The sequence below is a fragment of the Capricornis sumatraensis genome, chromosome 17, assembly GCF_032405125.1.
Source record: "Capricornis sumatraensis isolate serow.1 chromosome 17, serow.2, whole genome shotgun sequence".
Taxonomy (NCBI): Eukaryota; Metazoa; Chordata; class Mammalia; order Artiodactyla; family Bovidae; genus Capricornis; species Capricornis sumatraensis.
This window is the reverse complement of record NC_091085.1, coordinates 25,067,253-25,080,509: the sequence shown is the minus strand read 5'-3', so window position 1 is coordinate 25,080,509 and position 13,257 is coordinate 25,067,253. Positions and strand designations below refer to the sequence as shown.

General features: G+C 43.9%; 1 protein-coding gene across 1 annotated transcript in view; it reads right to left on the bottom strand.

Moving 5' to 3' along the window:
- The window catches only part of MAML3 (mastermind like transcriptional coactivator 3), a 446,211-nt gene that overhangs the window by 201,172 nt on the left and 231,782 nt on the right, over nucleotides 1–13,257 (bottom strand). The window lies entirely within an intron of this gene.

Here is a 13,257-nt window from a genome sequence, read left to right as displayed (position 1 = left end):
GTAAGCCAGGAAGAGAAAGACAAATACTATATGATATCACTTACATGTGGAATCTAAAATAAGACACAAATGAATGTGTCTACAAAACAGAAACAGACTCATGGACGTAAGAGAGCAGACTCTTGGTTGCCAAGGGGGAGGGATGGTGTCGGAGGTTGGGGTTAGCAGATACAGTTCAGTTCATTTGCTCAGTTGTGTCTAACTCTTTGAAACTCCATGGACTGCAGCACGCAAAGCTTCCCTGTCCATCACCAGTCCCGGAGCTTGCTCAAACTCACGTCCATTGAGTCAGTGATGCCATCCAACCATCTCATCCTCTGCCGTCCCCTTCTCCTCCTGCCTTCAATCTTTCCCAGCATCAGGGTATTTTCCAATGAGTCAGTTCTTTGCATCAGGTGACCAAAGTACTGGAGCTTCAGAATTAGCATCAGTCCTTCCAATGAATATTTAGGACTGATTTCCTTTAGGATGGACTGGTTTGATTTCCTTGCTGTCCAAGGGACTCTCAAGAGTCTTCTCCAACACCACACTTCAAAAGCATCGATTCTTTGGTGCTCCGCTTTCTTTACGGTCTAACTCTTACACCCATACATGACTACTGGAAAAACCATAGCTTTGACTAGGCAGACATTTGTCGGCAAAGTAATGTCTCCGCTTTTTAATATGCTGTCTAGGTTGGTCATAGCTTTTTTCCCAAAGAGCAAGTGTTTTTAAATTTCATGGCTGCAGACAACATCTGCAGTGATTTCGGAGCCCAAGAAAATACAGTCTGTCCCTGTTTCCATTGTTTCCCCATCTATTTGCCATGACGCAATAGGACCAGATGCCATGATCTTAGTTTTTTGAATGTTGAGTTTTAAGCCAGCTTTTCCCCTCTCCTCTGTCACTTTCATCAAGAGGCTCTTTAGTTCCTCTTCACTTTGTCATAAAGGTGGGGTCACTTGGGTATCTGAGGTGATTGATATTTCTCTCAGCAATCTTGATTCCAGCTTGTGCTGGAATTGACCATCAGATACACATACAAACTATTTTATACATAGAAGAGGCAACAACACGCTCCTACTATATAGCACAGGGAACTATATTCAGTATCTCATGATAAACCATAATGAAAAAAAATTAAAAAGAGAATATATATGTGTATGCATGACCGAATATGAATAAGTGTATAGCAGAAATTAATACAGCATTGCCAATCAACTATACTTCAGTTTAAGAAAAAGAAAAAGCTGCTTGGTTATGAATCCTGGCTGAGTCTCTGCTGGAGGCAGATGTACAGTGGTTGCGAGAGTTGAGGGGTGTTTGGGGTCACCACTGCCATTTTCTGCAGTACAAGACAAGAGTCGAGATCCCTCAAATATCCTAAGAGAAGGGTTGTGCTGCTGCACCCTGGAAGGGGAGCTCAGTGACGGCTGATGTGAAAGCAGTGTGGATTATTTGGTTGAGCTGGATAATCTTGAGTGTTTGCCAAGTCAAGACATAAGTCATAAAAATAAAGTCTTTCCCCTGCTGCCTGCTTGTCCTTTTCCCTTGAAAACATACCTCTCGCTTTTGTTAAAAATTCACTTACAACCCAGTAAAAAAGGAAGAAAAGAGTTGCAAACTGCAGTTACAAAGAAAAAAATCCAGAGAGAACTCAGTATTTAAATTTCTTGACAAGCAACATATCCAGTTAACAAACTCTGTCCCTCCTCTCTCCCTCCTGTCTATGGCCCCTTGCATTAAAAAAAAAAAAAAAAAAAAGCAATTATATGCTCTGGCTTTTCTTGAAAAGTCCACAGTAAAAGTATCACTGTTCCAAAATTCCAAAGCAATTTCACAGTCTTAATGAAATGAGGGAGGAACTGGTTCTTGTTGAAGTCTTGAAAACAATCACCCCATGTTGCTATATGAAATATCTTTATAAATTGAAAAGGCATTTGCAAAAATTAGTTTGTTCCTTCCACACACACTCACTGAGCATCATTTATGCACTGGGCCCTACATGAGAAGCTCGGGATACAGAGATGAATAGGCCATGACTGGTCTGGAAGAGCTCACAGCACACGGAGACGGTCATCATTATTCATCACAATGTGGCCAGGCTTCCCATGCTCTCTTCCTACCTCCAGCACCAGCTTCAGGAACCTTGATTTTAATTCACAAAGAACCATATTGTGGGGAGAGGGGGAAAAAAAGAAAATGACCATAGTAAATCCTGCGAAGGTGGCAGGTCTGTCTAGAAATATAGCTACTCTGTGAGCTTAGACCTCCTTTGAACAAAGGGGAGGAAGAGGAAAGAACACAGTCAAAGACCTAAGCAAACTGTGCCAGACCCAACCACGACAAGCGCCTGGAACTAAATGAGAGAAATTCAAAACTAATGGGAAAAGAAAATCATACACAGGGTAAAAATGAGCTGCAAAGGAAAACAAAACAAACTGGCAGAGACTCAAAAGCATCTTTCTCTCCTTGTCCTTTGCAGAATTGCCCCCAGAATTACATCTGAAGAAAGACATTACCTTCAGCTCCACTGGAAGCGTGAGGTTTCACAGACAAATTCACCCAAGTCTGGAATTGATAACCCAGCTTCTACATATTTCGGTTTTAACTCAGATGAGCCCACGTGAACATCCAAACTCAGATTTTTCTCATGTGGTTTTACGCCTGCTTAGATTCAGAGGCTGCCGAGAAAAGTATATACACAATAAATCTAAAAATCATTCAATTACCTTAAGTCAATTGGGAGGCTTATATTTACTGAGAATAGGCATTTGACTCCCATATTACATAGACAAGCAAATGACTCCCATGTAGCAAAATCATTCTGGATAGTTTATTACTCTGTGCTCAGTTGTTCAAGGAACAAGGAGAAAGGCTTGAGAGCTTGATCAGGAAAATACTACATTTGTCAACTGGCAGCAACAGCATGCCAAAACAGCCTCTTGAATTGACTGCTGTATGTGCATCAGCTCTCAGCAAAGGGAAGAATTCAGCCCCCTCTCTGGAAACAGACTCATGCTGAAAAATTAAGTTAATTTCCTTCAGTTAATTAAACCAGTTTCCTTATTAGCAAAAGGAGATGACCAGTCTAGTCTACATCTAATGACTCACAGAATGATGAGGCTAGCTAGCCCCATCTCTATATTTAAACTTGACTTTCAGACTGAGTCTCCTAGCACTTGTACAGGCAGTATTAGCCCCACCCAGTATTTAGTTCTGCTTCTGTGACTGTGGAACCAAGGATTCGCTCAGTCCATGTGAACTACCTCTGCTGACTGCTAAATTCACATACTGTTTCATCTCTCTGATGCATGTGTGTCTGCACCCAAGGTACCATGACGTATACTCTTGAGAGTTTGGGGACTAAGTAGTATTGGGGAATCCTCTGAATCCCCCTGTCACATGTTACCTCTCATGTAGGATAAGCTTATGGTGGATACACTCTGACTTCCTCTTTACGTTAAGCAAAATTTTGGTGGTGATGAGGGGTGTGGACAGGGACAGGAATTCCTCTGGAATGGCCCAGGGATCCAGGTCCAAACCAGGATAAACGTGATGGTATTGCTTAGCCAACTGTTACCCAGACAGCCCCAATAACTGAAACTCTCCTTGAAGTTACCAGCAAATAACCACCATTCACCATGTATACCCTCCTATGCCGGGCAAATCCAAAATCTCTTCATTCCCACACCAACCCTGCAAGATAATACATAGCATTTCTACAAATGAGGAAACTAGGGCTCAGGGAGATTAAATAGATTGCCCAAGGTCACACAGCTCGTGGGAGGGAGTCGAGGTTTGAATTCTAAAGTCTGTGCTTTTCCATTCCATGCTTCTCCACTTGTGAATGGAATGTGTTTCTCATTTCCAAATTATTCTGAAATGAGCGTGGCCCTGAAAGAGACAGGAAGAGAGGGGCGGCATCTTCGGAACCACTCTCTCTCTGCAGTGGTTGCCTGGCACATAAGGACATACTATCTGAAACGGGATTTCCAAAAAGGGCTGCTTCAGATGTTCTCAGAACAGCTCTTCAGCTGTCTGAGCTGCACACGTATAAATACATACCAGCCACTAACCCAACGCTGTCTGATCCTAGAAAAGAATAGTGTCAGCAACGGCCAGCACACCACCAACATGGGTCACAGGAATGGCCAATCACATTGCCGACCACTCTCCAGGAACATCACTGCAAAGGCACCAACACAAGAACACGTTTCCCAGGAAACCAAACCTGCTCATCAACCATGGCTCACCACCGGAGCGTAAAAACTCACACTGCACGGGCACTGCCTTCACCTGGATCTCTGTAATTTTCTTTATTTTTCTTTATGACTGTCCTTCCCTTCAGTTTCACTGTCCTCATAAAACAGGGTTAATATTCTCTAGTTCAGAAGATGACTATGTACGCCAAATGAGGCAATGTATTCAACGAGGCAACTTGAAGACTTCCTGTAACTTTCCTCTTCCATTAACAACTCATAGTAACCTGGTGGGGATTTCCAAGCAGATGTCCCTCAACACCCTGTTCAATGCTGTTATCAAGTGTAAGCATAACACAAATATACAATTTTAGATGACAGAAGCAAGGTTCCACGATATGAATACTGCCAATTTTTTAAACTTGAGGTTCACATCTATGAACAGTACGAAAAGGCAAAAAGATATGACCCTAAAAGATGAACTCCCCAGGTCGGTACATTCCCAATATGCTACTGGAGATCAGGGGAGAAATAACTCCAGAATGACTGAAGAGACAGAGCGAAAGCGAAAACAGCACCCAGCTGTGGATGTGCCTGGTGATGGAAGTAAAGTCCGAGGCTGTAAATAACAGTATTGCATAGGAACCTGGAATGTTAGGTCCATGAATCAGGGAAATTGGAAGTGGTCAAACAGGAGATGGCAGGAGTGAATGTCAACATTCTAGGAATCAGCGAACTAAGATGGACTGGAATGGGTGGATTTAACTCAGATGACCATGATATCTACTACTGCGGGCAGGAATCCCTCAGAAGAAATGGAGAAGCCATCATAGTCAACAATAGAGTCCAAAATGCAGTACTTGGATGCAATCTCAGAAATGGCAGAATGATCTCTGTTCATTTCCAAGGCAAACCATTCAATATCACGGTAATCCAAGTCTATGCCATGACCAGTAATGCTGAAGAAGCTGAAGTTGAACGGTTCTGTGAGGACCTACAAGACCTTCTAGAACTAACACCCAAAAAAGATGTCCCTATTATAGGGGACTGGAATGCAAAAGTAGGAAGTCAAGAGATAATTGGAGTAACAGGCAAATTTGGCCTTGGAGTACAAAACAAAGCAGGGCAAAGGCTAATAGAGTTTTCCCAAGAGAACGCATTGGTCCTAGCAAACACACTCTTCCAACAACAAGAGAGAAGTCTCTATACATGGACATCATGAAATGGTCAATATAGAAATCAGATTGATTATATTCTTTGCAGCCAAAGATGGAGACGCTCTATACAGTCAGCAAAAACAAGACTGGGAGCTGACTGTGGCTCAGATCATGAACTCCTTATTGCCAAATTCAGACTTAAATTGAAGAAAGTAGGGAAAACCACTAGACCATTCAGGTATGATCTAAATCAAATCCCTTACTTATACAGTGGAAGTGATCAATAGATTCAAAGTATTAGATCTGATAGACAGAGTGCCTGAAGAACTATGGATGGAGGTTCGTGACACTGTACAGGAGGCAGGGATCAAGACCATCCCCAAGAAAAAGAAATGCAAAAAGGCAAAATGGTTGTCTGAGGAGGCCTTCCAAATAGCTATGATGAGAAGTGAAAGGCAAAGGAGAAAAGGAAAGATATATGCATTTGAATGCAGAGTTCCAAAGAATAGTGAGGAGAAATAAGAAAGTCTTCCTCAGTGATCAATGCAAGGAAATAGAGGAAAACAATAGAACGGGAAAGACTAGAGATCTCTTCAAGAAAATGAGAGCTACCAAGGGAACATTTCATACAAAGATGGGCACAATAAAGGAGAGAAATGGTATGGACCTAACAGAAGCAGAAGACATTGAGAGGTGGCAAGAATACACAGAAGAACTGTACAAAAAAGATCTTCACGATCCAGATAATCACATGGTGTGATCACACACCTAGAGCCAGACATCCCGGAATGCAAAGTCAAGTGGGCCTCAGGAAGCATCACTACGAACAAAGCTAGTGGAGGTGGTGGAATTCCAGTTGAGCTATTTCAAACGCTAAAAGGTGATGCTGTAAAAGCACTGCACTCAATATGCCAGCAAATTTGGAAAACTCAGCAGTGGCCACAGGACTGGGAAAGGTCAGTTTTCATTCCAATCCCAAAGAAAGGCAATGCCAAAGAATGCTCAAACTACTGCACAACTGCACTCATCTCACATGCTAGCAAAGTAATGGTCAAAATTCTCCAAGCCAGGCTTTAACAGTACTGAACTGTGAAGCTGGATTTAGAAAAGGCAGAGGAACCAGGGATCAAATTGCCAACATCCATTGGATCATCAAAAAAGCAAGAGAGTTCGAGAAAAACATCTGCTTTATTGACTATGCCAAACCCTTTGACTGTGTGGATCACAACAAACTGTGGAAAATTCCGAAAGAGATGGGAATATCAGACCAGCTGACCTGCCTCCTGAGAAATGTGTATGCAGGTCAAGAAGCAACAGTTAGAACTGGACATGGAACAACAGACTGGTTCGAAATCGGGAAAGAAGTGCATCAGGGCTACTAATTGTCCCTCTGCTTACTTAACTTATATGCAGAGTACATCATGAGAAATGCTGGATTGGATGAAGCACAGCTGGAATCAAGACTGCCGGGAGAAATATCAATAACCTCTGATATGCAGATGACACCACCCTTATGGCAGAAAGTGAAGAACTAAAGAGCCTCTTGATGAAAGTGAAAGAGGAGAGTGAAAAAATTGACTTAAAACTCAACATTCAGAAAACTAAGATTATGGCATTTGGTCCCATCACTTCATGGCAAATAGATGGAGAAACAGTGGAAATAGCATCAGACTTTATTTTGGGGGGCTCCAAAATCACTGCAGATGGTGATTGCAGCCATGAAATTAAAAGACACTTGCTCCTTGGGAGAAAAGTTATGACCAACCTAGACTGCATATCAAAAAGCAAAGACATTACTTTGTCAACAAAGGTCTGTCTAGTCAGAGCTATGGTTTTTCCAGTAGTCATGTATGGATGTGAGAGTTGGACTATAAAGAAAGCTGAGTGCTGAAGAATTGATGCTTTTGAAGTGTGGTGTTGGAGAAGACTCTTGAGAGTCCCTTGGACAGCAAGGAGATCCAACCAGTCAGTTCTAAGGGAAATCAGTCCTGAATATTGATTGGAAGGACTGATGCTGAATCTGAAGCTCCAAAACTTTGGCTACCTGAGGGGAAGAACTGACTCTGATGCTGGCAAAGATTGAAGGTGGGAGGAGAAGGGGACAACAGAAGATGAGATGATTGGATGGCATCAGTGACTCAATGGACAAGAGTCTGAGTAAACTCTGGGAGTTAGTGATGGACAGGGAGGCCTGGCGTGTTGCAGTCCATGGGGTTGCAAAGAGTCGGACCTGACTGAGAGACTGAACTGAACTTACATAAAAGCGGATTTTAGAATTTCTGACAACCCCCAAAAATTATATGCAGAATCCTGTGGTTATATGCCTTTATTTCAGGAAAGAGGATTTAAAACTTTCATTACATTCTCAGTGAGGTTTAAGATCCTCCAAAAGTGTACAGTAACAGATAAGGTCAAGGAGAGCCTGCCTTGTAAGCAACTTCCGTTTCTTCAAAGTTCAAAACCATGTGCTTTTGCATGTCCAGGTTGCATTAATGAATGCATGTTCTCCAGATCCAGGGAAGCTGAGCTTATTCGACACTCATGGCAGCTGGAAGGCGGGGCTTGGTTCCAGAGTCCTCATTCTCATTGGGTAGCAAGAGGACATGACCAGGGCAGAGAAGGTCCCAGCAACCATATCATGCGAGAAACAGATGAAGGAACCAAGTTTTTTTTTTTGGCCAGAGAAGGAGAAGAACTGGGGAGTAGGAATGCCAGAGCTTCTCTTTAAATGGGTGACCATTGCTATGTAGGAAATGGATTAGTTTAATCTATGTAACTCCAGAATATGGCACTAAGGTCAAGCATTGGAAATTACTGGGAGAAAGAAATCAGCCTCTCTGTAAGGAGGAACTTTTAAAAATGATTAGAGAGATTGAAAATAGAATGGGCTTCCCTGTGAGGCTAAGATTCTCCTGTCCCTTCAGTTTTCATACCACGTTGCATGTTCATCTGCCAGGGATTTGTAAAAGGGATTCTTTATTGGGTGGAAGGTAGGAGAAAATGACCTCTACGAGTCCTTCTAATTCCATGATCTATTAAGATTTTATATCTCTTATTAAAATTTATAGTCAAAGATGCATACACATGTTCCCTTCCTTCATATAATAGATCTTTATGGTGAATCATTTTATAAGGAGGATAATCAGTCTTTTTTAAAACTTTTAATTTCTATGTATTTTGTTGCCTTAAAATGGGGTAAACCTGTACCCAGAATGCTGTGTCTGTGTTTTCAGCAAAACCTTGCCCATCTACCTCCTTGTCTGAGTCTGCCCTACCCCCACCAGCCTTCTCCCTGGGACTCTTGGGCTCTCTGCCTAACTGTAACCTTGCTTCCTACCTATGGTCTTTCCAATGTATTTGCCACGAGCAACTAGAGGAATAGTTTAAAACTACTCATCAGAGGATGTCTTGCTGTCTCAGTTCAGTTCAGTTCAGTCACTCAGTCGTGTCCGACTCTTTACGACCCCATGAACCACAGCACACCAGGGTTCCCTGTCCATCACCAACTTCCGGAGTTTACCCAAACTCATGTCCATTGACGTGATGATGCCATCCAACCATCTCATCTCTGTCATCCCCTTCTCCTCCTTCCCTCAACTGTTCCCAGCATCAGGGTCTTTTCAAATGAGTCAGCTCTTCGCATCAGGTGGCCAAAGTATTGGAGTTTCAGCTTCAACATCAGTCCTTCCAATGAACACCCAGGACTGGTCTCCTTTAGGATGGACCGGTTGGATCTCCTTGCAGTCCAAGGGACTCAAAAGCCTTCTCCACAGTTCAAAAGCATCAATTCTTCAGCGCTCAGCTTTCTTTATAGTCCAACTCTCCCATCCATACATGACCACTGGAAAAACCATAGCCTTGACTAGATGGATCTTTGTTGACAAAGTAGTGCCTCTGCTTTTTAATATGCTGTCTAGGTTGGTCTTGCTGTCTAAAGTCCTGCTATAGATTCCCATTCTCTTAAAGTCACACTCAGGGTCATGACCTGGAAGGCGTTAGATGCCCTGGGGCCTCCACGCTCGTGTTAGGCCAGCCTCCCTCCTCTACCTGGGCTCTGGCCACAGGGGCCTCTCCTCCTGCTCTCCTCCTCTGCATCCATACCTGCTCCCTCTCCACCTTGAAGCTGCTCCTCTCAGGTCTTGCTCATCCTTCAGATCCCAGCACAAGTATCAACTCAGAAAGGCTGTCTCTGGCCACTGTGTCTCAGTGAGCTGCACTCCGCCTACACCTGAGCATACCACTGTTGTATTTCCTTTAGACCTCTTATTGCAACTTATCACCATCCTTCTTCTTATTTTTGGCTTGGTGTTCTTCCCCATCTTAGTGTAGCTCACTGAGCGTAAGGACCTAGCCCATGTTGTTGCCTGATGCGTGTGTGTCCAGTGTCGCGCACAGGGACTGGGCCATGGATGAGGTCAGTAAGTGCTTTCAGAATGAAAGAATGAATGCATGGGTGAGTGACTGTAGGAACAAGTCTGATCAGTACAGATGGTCGGCTCTGAGGCTGTGTGTGACCTTGTTGCATTAGACTAAAACAAATATGCTTCCTTGTTCATCCTCTTACCTAGGACAGGGTTGTGTACACAGCAGGTCCTCAAAGAATTTTCCATGGCCCCCCCACAAGAAGCTCACAAATATAAAGTCAAAGATTAAAAAAATAATAATCTTTTTTGGCTGAAGACAGACATTATCCATGCCATGGAGTGTCCACTGAGGGGTACAATCCTAGAGAGAAACAACCCAAGTCCCTAAGCCTAGGATAGCATATTTTTTTCTTCCTCCTTGGGCTCTCAGGAAAAACTATTCTGGCTGAGAGGAGCAAGAAATGCTGGAATGGGTTACTGAGGAGGTGGTAGAATCTCCTTTTCTGGAGATCTTTAAAAATAGAACAGCCATCTGGGATGATTTAGATATGGTCTCTATTGAAGAAGGGGGATGGAAAGGAAAGATCTCTCTAAGTTCCATCTCATCCTTGATTTTCTGATATTTCACTTTAAGCTTTTATTCATGGCAAAAGCCTGAAAGGAGCTAGGAATTCGCTTTTTCTTGTTAACAGAAAGTGAAATCCCATTTTCCTTTGAGCTGTAATTCTGCTGTATCATTCTCCTTTTCTCCTCAAATGGGCAATTTGGATGTCATAATTTTTTGGTTAGGTAGAAAGTTTAGCTGGCACTTAACTTCCATTCTGTTTCTTCCTGAAAGGGAAGCAAAGGAATCTGAAATAGAGGAGTTTGGATGTTGAGAAATGACAGCGTGAAGAGCACAAATTCGTGTGGGTCTTGCTACCACCACTGAAAACAACAGAGGGGGAGAAGTAGCCCAGATATAAATAGGCAAGACCTTGTGGAATGCTACACACCCCATGACAGGGGCCCACCATGCTTACACACAGAAGTTAAGCCTAGAAGTCTCATCTGCTGTTCGTAACAATTCATTTTTTGTCCTGTTTTATTTTTTTTTAATGGCATCAAGTTTGGGGAAGTCACCATGTAAACAGCATAAGGCATATTTTTTTCTTACATTTGGCTATGAAATTTACAGCAGTTGAGCTGTTTCTGAGCTCTATTCTTATGACTCTTGCTTGGTTTGACAAAGCTGTGTAGTTGAAAGAATAGATTTTAATACACAAGAGTCTGAATTTGACTATTTTTACTACAGAGGCCACACCATAAAAAGCCTTGCTTAATGTTCCTCAGCAACATTTGTAGCCATAACTATATTTCTAACCTAAATAAACCTGGTTGTGATGATCAAATACATTTATTTTTAAATGTTCATTACGGGCACCATAGCACATAACAAACTAATGGCCAACAGGACGGTGGTTTTGTTTTTTCTTTCTTCCAAAAGGAACAGAAACAGCTCTCAATGATGAAATTAACTCTTTCACCTTTTAGTTAGTGGATAATCCATACTTTTATGGAATATTGTGTTAAGCCAGAATGAAGTGTGACCATAAAGGTCTTCCTAACCCATACTTGAAAGCCAGCCCTGTCACTTCCCAGGACATCCATCAAGGTCATGTGCTCCTTCATCTGCTGTTTCCAGAATGTCCAAGTGGGAGACATCCCTGTGGACCTCTGGGTGTGCCTGTGCCCACTTACACTAGAAACAGAACCTGAATGGTAGATGTTTGCAGAAAGAAATTTCTAAGGTAGAAATAAGAGCAAAGCAAAACAAAAAGGCAGAAATGGGATATTCTCAAAGGACGGGAACATGAATTACTTTGAGCGGCCCTAGTGATACAAAACCCACACATGGTTGTATTTTGGCCCATTCTGTTGTGTAAGTCTTTGCTAGAGGGGCGGTCACCACCTTTCACTTCTGGACAGAGGACACATATGGGTTCAGGGCTGAGAGAAACACTTGATCCTTTAACAGAATAGGATTAAGTGTCAGTGGGAAAGTTGTAGTTTCTGCAGAACATGGCTCCAACTTGTCCTCCTATGAGGCAGCTGCCTGGCTGCTGGAGCCCCCGGGGTTACTGCAGAGGGGCAGGGTCCAGTTTGGGCCAGGGTTACAGAGCCTAGCATACCAGGATTTAATCCCTGGGTTGAAGCCTGGATGGGTTTGGGCCCAGCTAGGTCAGATCTGAGCAAAGAAAGCCTCCCCCCTCCAATCTTCTTTATATCTGCTTTGTCACCTTCTCTTTGCTCCACCCACACCAAAAGGAGCAGATGGCTGCTGCTGAGAATGATGGTGGTACTTTAGAGGCTAGGTCTTGTGACCCCATGGACTGCAGCCCGCCAGAATCCTCTATCCATGGGATTTCCCAGACAAGAATAGTGGAGTGGGTTGTCATTTCTTCCTTCAGCAGATGAGAATGCAGCCTCCCAAACCCCACGGGCTGAATCCCCTGCCCCATTTTCTTCTCTTTATCTCTCCTCTGTCTCCTCTCTCCTCTGTGCCTCATGCGGTCCTAGCTGATCCCAGGGAGCACTGGTTAAACGCGGGGGGCAAGTGCCACCTTCTCTGCGAGGGTCTCAATCTGGAGCTCGTCTATCCACCGTTCCTCACACCTAGCTCTGGGACAGCTCCTACTGAAGACCCAGGTCTTCCTTTCCAGGCTTCCGGTCAACGCCCCACCCTTTCCATCACTGGCCCGGCAGAGCCTTGGAAGGCGGGTCACTTTGTAATTTACAAACTGTTCAGTTTTCCCTCTCACTTCACTCTACCGCATCATCGTTCTCTATCGCTCCTTTGGGGTTTGCTCACAGCCTTCCCTCACAAATTCAACACCACCACTCCCTCAGTGCAAAACAAGCGTGGAGAGCTTGCTGGGGCTTGCAAAAAAGGCGGAGGTGGGGGCCGTTAGCTGCTTTCCCAAAGCCCTTCCTCTGGCACTGCACATGTTAACGCCTATCTGCGGGGAGATTGCAATTCTAACATAATGAGATATTAATGAGTTTTGCACATGTCCCCAGCTACAACATTTATCTCCCCCTCCCCCCACCCTGCACCCCCTCTTCCGCGCAGAATCTGCTGTTTTTCTGACATTGTGATTTGTCCCCCTTCTCCTCTCCCACCCGGACGCCCCCGCCACCCCGCGCACCTCAAGCTGCCAGCGCTACAGCGCACCAAATGGGTTGGCACCGCCTTGTTTCCTGGCCTAATGGATGCTTGTTTAAACACTGGGGCTGTTTGCATTGCTGCGGCTCACTGCATGTTAAACACAGTCCTCTGAAACCCTATGCCAATCCAATAAAGGTATCAGCAGTTCAGTGCGGGGAGGCAATTAGGAGATGTTCCCAAGTGTGCCTTCGAAGCTCTAGGAAGGAAAATTTGATCGAACAACTAAAAGGAAAATCTGATTCGGCTCAGCATCACGTGGAGGACACAAGGCTTAACGGCAGGCGGGTCTGCGGAGGGCAGAGGGAAATCAATGAGGGGCCGGAGGGAGCACGTGCGCCACGTTAAGG